Raw genomic sequence first — 7,874 nt, 5'->3', positions numbered from 1 at the left:
AGTACTCAAGTTTCATTTTAACTATATTTAGTAACACATGACAATCACATGTAGATGTTTTGAAAAAAGCAGTATGCATAAACAAAGGAGACAAGTACTGGGATATTTCTGGCTGTTAGAGTCATCACAGCATCATTCTCAATGTGAGCCATTCCCTGCCTGGCGCATTTGTCCTGACATGTTTCCAGAATGCCTTTCAAAGTTTTACCAAGTATTATATAATAAACACCCCCTTCAAATCAAGAAATTATTATTTTGACTTTTTAATAATAGCTGACCAGTTGCAGTGGCTCACACCTGTAATTTCAGCACTTTGGGAGGCTGAGGCAGGCAGATTACTTGAGGTCAGGGGTTTGAGACCAGCCTGGGTAACTTAGCAAACCCTTTCTTTACTAAAAATACAAAATGAGCTGGGCATGGTGGCATGCGCTTGTAATCCCACCTGCTTGGGAAGGTGGGGCAGGAGAATTGCCTGAGCCTGGGAGGCAGGGGTTGCAGTGAGCTGAGATTGAGCCACTCCACTCCCGCCTGGATGATACGAGACTCTGTCTCAAATAATAATAACAATAATAATAGCCATTCTGACTGGTATGAAATGGTATCTCATTGTGGTTTTGATTTGCATTTCTTTAATGGTTAATGACGTGAGACTTTTTTCATGCTTGCTGGCTACATGCGTGTCTTCTTTTGAAAAGTGTCTATTCATGTCCTTTTCCCACTTTTTAATGGGGTTGTTCATTTTGTGATTGTAAATTTGTTTAAGTTCCTTATGATTCTGGATAGTAGACCTTCGTTGAATGCGTAGTTTGCAAATATTTTCTCCCATTCTGCAGGCTGTTTATTCTGCTCTTTTACTTTTCTCCCATTCTGCAGGCTGTTTACTAAAGAAGTTCTTTAGTTTAATTAGGTATCAATTGTCCATTTTCTTTTTTGTTGCAATTGCTTTTGACATCACTGTCATGAAATCTTAGCCAGGTCCTATGTGTAAAGTGGTATTTCCTGGGTTATCTTCTTGAGTTTTTATAGTTTTAGGTTTTACATTCAGGTAATTAATCCATCTTGAGTTGATTTGTGTATAGTGAGAGGTAGGGGTCCAATTTCAGTCTTCTGCCTATGGCTTGCCAGTTATCCCAGCACCATTTGTTGAATAAGGAGTCCTTTTATATTGCTTGTGTTTGTTGACTTCATCAAAGAGCAGATGCTGGCAAGGTTGCAGAGAAAAGGGACTGCTTATACACTGCTGGTGGGAATGTAATTAGTTTAGCCATTAAAGAAAGTAGTGTGAAGATTCCTCAAAGCACTTAAAACAGAATTATCATTTGACCCAGCAATTTCATTATTGGGTATATACACAAAAAATATAAATCACTCTGTCATAAAGACACATGCACACATATGTTCATCACAGCACTCAACCCAAATGTCCGTCAGCAATAGACTGGATAAAGAAAATGGGGAAGCTATACACCATGGAATATTATGTAGCCATAAAAAGAACACGATTATGTGTTTTACAGGAACATGGATGGAGCTGGAGGCCACTATCCTAAGCAAACTAATTCAGAAGCAGAAAAACAAATGCCACTTATAAGTGGGGTCTAAACAAGAACACATGGACACAAAGAAGGGAACGATAGACACCAGGACCTACTTGAGGGCGGAGGGTGGGAGGAGGGAGAAGATCAGAGAACTACCTATTGGGTATTATGCTTATTACCTCGGTGATGAAATAATCTGTACACCAACCGCCTGAGACATGCGCTTTATCTATAAGGCAAACCTGCGTATGTACCACTGAATATAAAGTAAAAGTTTAAAAAAGAGAAAGTATTAAGGAAACTACAAATAAGAAAACAAGTAAATGAAAAAACATAGAATAGATATTTTTATACACAAAAACAACTGTTGCACTAATTATATCAATTATTTGACATTTACGAAACAATGTTGAATAATTTCACATCAAACCATACTTCTATATAGGGGTTTTTCCTATTTTATTTACATTTAGGAAATAAGTTGATCGGTTAGAATGGATCCATGTTTTGTAGGAGCTGCATCTTGTAATATTTGGTGGGCCTCCTTTAACTAAAATAATATAAAATTATCTTACCTTAATGAACATTACAAATATTCATTGGTAGTTTCTTCCCAGGATCTTGGAAGGGGCTCATGCAAATGAAGGACTTTGATGGTTAAGTTTCATCGATTTTATAATAAATCAACTTTTGGAATTTGGGATTGACATATAATGTATCATAATCTTTTTTTTTTACACATTAGGAAATAGATACCCAGTTAACATTTTGGCACAGAACATCTGATTGTCTGAAATGTATTGCTGACTGATATAAAGTAGAATATTCCTCTCCTAAGATGGAAATAAACTATGAAGAAAAAGAAAAATGAATGGGAGAAAGGGGGAAAAAAAACCCTTCAAGTAATTGTAGCTAAAACTTCCTCTTTAGTTCTTTGTTACCTGATAAGTCACTACCAATTCTGTTTTTAATTTTGACTTATTTGTTACTAATAAGTGCATCAGCCCTTGAATTCTCAATGTAATTGAACTGGTTTTACTTGTAGGGGCAATCACAAGCAATTTTATTTCTATTTCCTTTTGTACTTAACGCTACATGGAGCTATTTTAGTCCCTTGCTTTTGGATGAAAACTCATGCAGATTCCATGACTTTTATCATCATTCTTAAGATGGTAAAAGTCTCCTAGTATTTTGAATTTGAGTCACAATTCAAAATGTAAAATGTCCAGTCCTATGTAGAATAAAAATTTCAAACATGAGTTCCAGTTTATATTTTCCTCCTTCATTTATCCCCTCTACTTTTTTTGACATCCCCCTTGGGTATTTTCTGACCTCTTCTAAATGTGAAGTATGGGGCAAAAGAATGAATAAGGGGAGGGTGCAGAGAGTCTGAATTCATCGATGCTAGCATGCTGACCCAGGACGTATGGCTCTTTCTCACCCTATCCCCGAGGTTTTCTCAGCTGCAGTTCCCCGGACAGAGCAAATGAGTATCTCTTCAGGTCAGTCACTTTTTTCTCATCCTTGTACATCCCTCAACTTCTTTATTATTTTCTCCAGGTTCTTGTTTTTGTTTCCCTTTCAAGGAAGCCATCTCAAACAGGAGGTAAGATGGCCCCATCCTGACTCTACAATCTGGTGCATGGAAGACATTTATATACTCTTTGCCCTGGTAGACTCTGCTGCCCCACAATTGCGCCTCTGTCTGTGTAGCTTCAAAGCAAGAAACCAGCCCACCTTTGCCCTCTCAGCTTTTCAGGCAAAAGTGAGAAAAAATCAGGCTACTGAATCTCCAAACTGCAAGGCGCATATTTTAACTTCTCCAAATGGCAAATAATGAAGCACTCCCAACCCTTGTTCTTATGGGCAGTAGGGGTAGGACTCATGGGTGTACCAACCACCAACTATAAAATTCCCCTTCTCTGTATTTTATAGCTTCAATGTTGATAAACGCATTTAGAAATTCTATGCCTTGTTTCCTACCATCTTTTTTGAAATTGTTTTATCCTTAAATGGAGACTGACTTAAAATGTGTTTTGATTCTCTTAGTACTTTATCCAAAAACATCCTTAAGAAATGATGAAGTGAAATACTTGTGGAAAACCTATATATTTTTGGTATGAGTTTTTCTAGTCTGTGTATGGCAAGTAAATAAAATGTAATGTTTAGTGGCTCTTTTTGTATTTATAGCATGGTATCTTTAGTAATCTGTTTAAAAGGGTATTAAATATTTACTCTGTAAAAGTCCTTAGTCATTTTTTCTTAACAATGTTAATCGAAGTTATATAAATGTTATGAGACTAGTATCTTTCATATAGTATGAAATATGCCATTAGAATTTAGCCCTGACCTGAAAAAACAGAGTGAAAAATGCCTCAGGGAAACATATTGGTCCTTCAACTTCAACTTACAAGGAGCATGTAAGATTGAGATTTTTTGTCCAGTTTTTTTTTTTAATGTTTTCTGTTAAAATAAAAACTACTTTCACTTGCTATAAAATGTCTGTCCTTTAAGGACAGTTATGCCAAATATTATGAATGATATGATTACTGGGAGACAGACAGACAGACAGACACACACACACACGCACACACACACACACGACCTTTTTCCTACAATGCCACAGAAGTGTCAGAATTTATAAGGAAATAAATTGGCAATCAACAGGCTAAAAAAAAAAAAAATCCAGAAAACCAACAAATACTGAGAAAGAAAAATAAGACTGAATTACAAGGAACATGAGAACATATTTTTTGCCCTTCCAAACTTATTGGGATCCTCCACTTATATGATAGAAACTACAGAAATAAAAATGTTTCAAAAATTATTTATTTATTATCTTCACAGAGAATGCATGTTTAAGTGACTACCAATATAATTAAAATCAGATATGATCAACATCTTCTTTTAGGTAAAATTTAAAATTTTAAATCCTTGCCTATACGTAAATTAGAAATGGCTTATTTTAAAAAGACCATATTCTTTCCAGAAAGAAAAAAACTCTTTATATAACAGTGATTGTTTTATTCTGTTCAATATATTAAGCTTAGAATAGATGAAAAATATTACTTTTAATATTAATTATTTATTTTCATTATATTTACAACAGCTGACAGTTTTAGTAATAAGATGGTGGGGGCAATTTCTATTTTCAATCATGTCTCTTAGTAGTAATACAAAAATAATAATTCCAATTCAGGACCTGGGTAGATCGAATAAAAATATCACAGGTTTAGTTCATGTAAGTTCAGATACTTTTATTCTGACCCTAAAATAGAGCTTTATTTTTCTTTTTTAAAAAAAGCTAGTCAAGTGTGGTTGTTGGGGAAGACAATGTTAAATCAGGTTAACAATAACTGAAGGTGCTCTGACCAACTGGAGCTTTCATATAGTTAAAAAAAGCCTTTTGGTAGCATTAGATTCAGGCTAACTATACACTGCTAATAAGTCTTTCTTTGCCAAAGTCACATTCAAAGTAAGGTATGCTAAAGGAGTGTTTTTAAGTTTTAATTTAGTTTTTTTTTTTTTTTTCAATTCCAGTGTCTGCTATGCTGTTTGGAAAACAAAAATCTTTAACAAAATCAAGAAAATCAAATTTGAGAACTGCTTGAACAGCTGTTTCACTTTATAATGAAAACTCAAGCTTAACTCTTCACTGAGCACACTTTTTTGCTATCACTTTGATCCCTGGGTACATGTAACACAATGCAAAGTGCAAATATATACTTGCTAACTTATTTGAGACCCTTCTCTCCATTAATCCTATGTAGAATTATGATAGCCCAACATGATAATTTGTATAAATGCATTAACATTTGGATTAATATAACTGATAAATCTCAGTCTATCTACTTTTTAAGACTACCATTTTGCATTCTTTATACTGGCCTTATGGCATTTAAAAATTTCAATGGTATTTGAAATACAAGCATAAAGCTAAGGGATTGAGATCCTAGATTTCAACTATGAAATTTTAAGTCAAGGGAAAATAATAATTCAAGGGTAGTTTAAGATAATTGTTTAATTTTACAGTCATGAAAATTGAGGTTGTGCAGGTGAAACCAATAGGTGACGTGTTGTGATCACCAATTAAAATTGGAACATCACCAGAGCACGAGCTTCTCATGTGCCACTAATCCAGGGCTCTGTCAATCAAGACTGAACCCAAGAATGAAGAAATAGGAAATAAATATGCTTTCCAATCTCAAGTCATCCGAAATTTATTTTAAAAAGCTTAAACTAATAATTTATACTGCTTTAGCCCTGCTACTTTCATTCTTATTCATAAATAACAGTTCACACATAGTAAATACTTGATAAATATTTGTTGAAATGAATTAAATTTATTCAAGGATAAATATAGTGTACCACATCTTTTCAAGGCTTCACCACATTAATATCAATTCATGAGTTTCACAAGCTCTGAGGTTCTACTTACTCAATAGCAGCATCTGTCCGTTACCTAAAAGCTCTGTTAATTCTGAGACTATAAAGCAGGTGGTCTCCCATGTGCTCAAGGATATATCACCTTGTGTTGTTTTGCTCTGAGTTAAGGAGATATCTTTGTCTCTCTGCCTTCTGTACCCTTCATTTGACTATGTGCCCCCACAGGGCAGTGACATCCTCCAGTGGTGGCCACCTAATCCTTTCACCATGCCAAAGTATTCTATGATCAGGGATAGAGATGAGGAGAATGGTTCTTTCCCTACATTTCTGCAATTCTCTCTTGCTGAGGCCTAAAACCCCATGGCTAGATCACACATGCAAAAGGGTAGAAGAGCTAATACATAAACCCAGTTAGCCTGGCTCTAGACTCCCCATAGACTGTGTGGGGTGTGGCCGATCTATTTCATACTTTAAATCCTCCTGTGCTGTCTGAGGATCATGCATGTTATGTCTATCTTCAGCCTTCAGGCAAACCAACACCAGGTACACACAAATTATTATTATTATTATTATTTTGGTGGGGAGAATGGAAAGGGAAAGGACTTTCTCCATCTTCACTTTCTAGAAGTGTCCTAGTCACAGCTCCAGGCTTTCAACTCAATTCATTGCAATGAAACAGAAGGTTTTTCATTCTGTGATATGTTTTCATAATTTTTCTTTGTATTTTAACTTACTTATGGATCTAAGGCCTATGATCTGGTTTTGAAAAGCTAGACAGCAGTATTCAATTGTTTGTTGTTTTAGAAAGTATACTTTTCTCTATAGTGTTGATACATTATAAACAATTCTAAAATCGCACTGTCTTACCACATGATTTCTTGCTCATGCATTTTTACAGGCCAGCTCTGGCAATGCTGAGCTCAGATGGGATCAGCTGGGCTGGGATCCAGGCTGCAAGTGAAAGCTCAGTGTTTGTTCTTATTCCAGAACTAATGGCTCTACTCAACATATTCTCATCACAGATGACAAAAACACAAGCAGCCAAGACAGGTTATTCAAGTATATTCATTACCTCTATCTTCATTGCATTAAATAACATTCCAACAACCAAAGCAAGTTACATGGTTCTACCCAAAGTTAGCTGCATAAGAATGAACACTCCACCCACTCCACTGGAAAGCCCTGTTAAGAGTCATGAGACAAAAGATTTGGATGTAATTCTATTACAGTGAGTGGGTGTGGGTAGTGAAGAGTTGAGAACCTTAATCCACTTACCACAGTTATCAATAATGACAGTAACAATGGTGATAGTGATGATGATGATGTAAACAAGCTTTCTGTTCCCCAGCTTTTAACATTAAGCTTCATTCACCCTGATATTTTTATCCTTGATATTAAGCCTAATAAGTTGGCCTTATAGGAATATTTTTTTTTCTCTGTGAGCCACTAAACAGCACTTTAATAAGGAGAAAAAGAAATTCCTTATCAGTGAAGAGAGGCATGCATTGGACATGATATGTTACTGCTAGACAGAGTACAGGATGTGGAAATTTGCTTTGAAAATGTGACACCCAAATTAACATCCTAACTCCCATGAGCTTGAGTATTAGGGAGAGAGGACTGTAGTCTCAACTGCATAAATTTAAAAGAGGCTTTTAAAAATAAAAATACAGGGCCGGGCGCGGTGGCTCAAGCCTGTAATCCCAGCACTTTGGGAGGCCGAGGCGGGTGGATCACGAGGTCAAGAGATCGAGACCATCCTGGTCAACATGGTGAAACCCCATCTCTACTAAAAATACAAAAAATTAGCTGGGCATGGTGGTGCGTGCCTGTAATCCCAGCTACTCAGGAAGCTGAGGCAGGAGAATTGCCTGAACCCAGGAGGCGGAGGTTGCGGTGAGCTGAGATCGCGCCATTGCACTCCAGCCTGGGTAACAAGAGCGAGACTCC

General features: G+C 36.2%; 1 long non-coding RNA gene across 1 annotated transcript in view; it reads right to left on the bottom strand.

Annotated features, from left to right (window-relative positions):
- Positions 1-726: 726 nt before the first annotated feature.
- The window catches only part of LOC116560773, an 11,357-nt gene continuing 4,209 nt past the window's right edge, over positions 727-7,874 (bottom strand). Inside the window, exons 2-3 of the long non-coding RNA XR_004273131.1 lie at positions 5,265-5,267; positions 727-846 (exon numbers count right to left, since the gene is read on the bottom strand). This is a non-coding gene — a long non-coding RNA (uncharacterized LOC116560773). The remainder of the gene's footprint in view (positions 847-5,264; positions 5,268-7,874) is intronic.

The sequence above is a fragment of the Sapajus apella genome, unplaced genomic scaffold (genome assembly GCF_009761245.1).
Source record: "Sapajus apella isolate SASKATOON/1434 unplaced genomic scaffold, GSC_monkey_1.0 scaffold27, whole genome shotgun sequence".
Taxonomy (NCBI): Eukaryota; Metazoa; Chordata; class Mammalia; order Primates; family Cebidae; genus Sapajus; species Sapajus apella.
The sequence above is the reverse complement of the archived record's forward strand: the minus strand, read 5'-3'. Positions and strand labels throughout refer to the sequence as shown.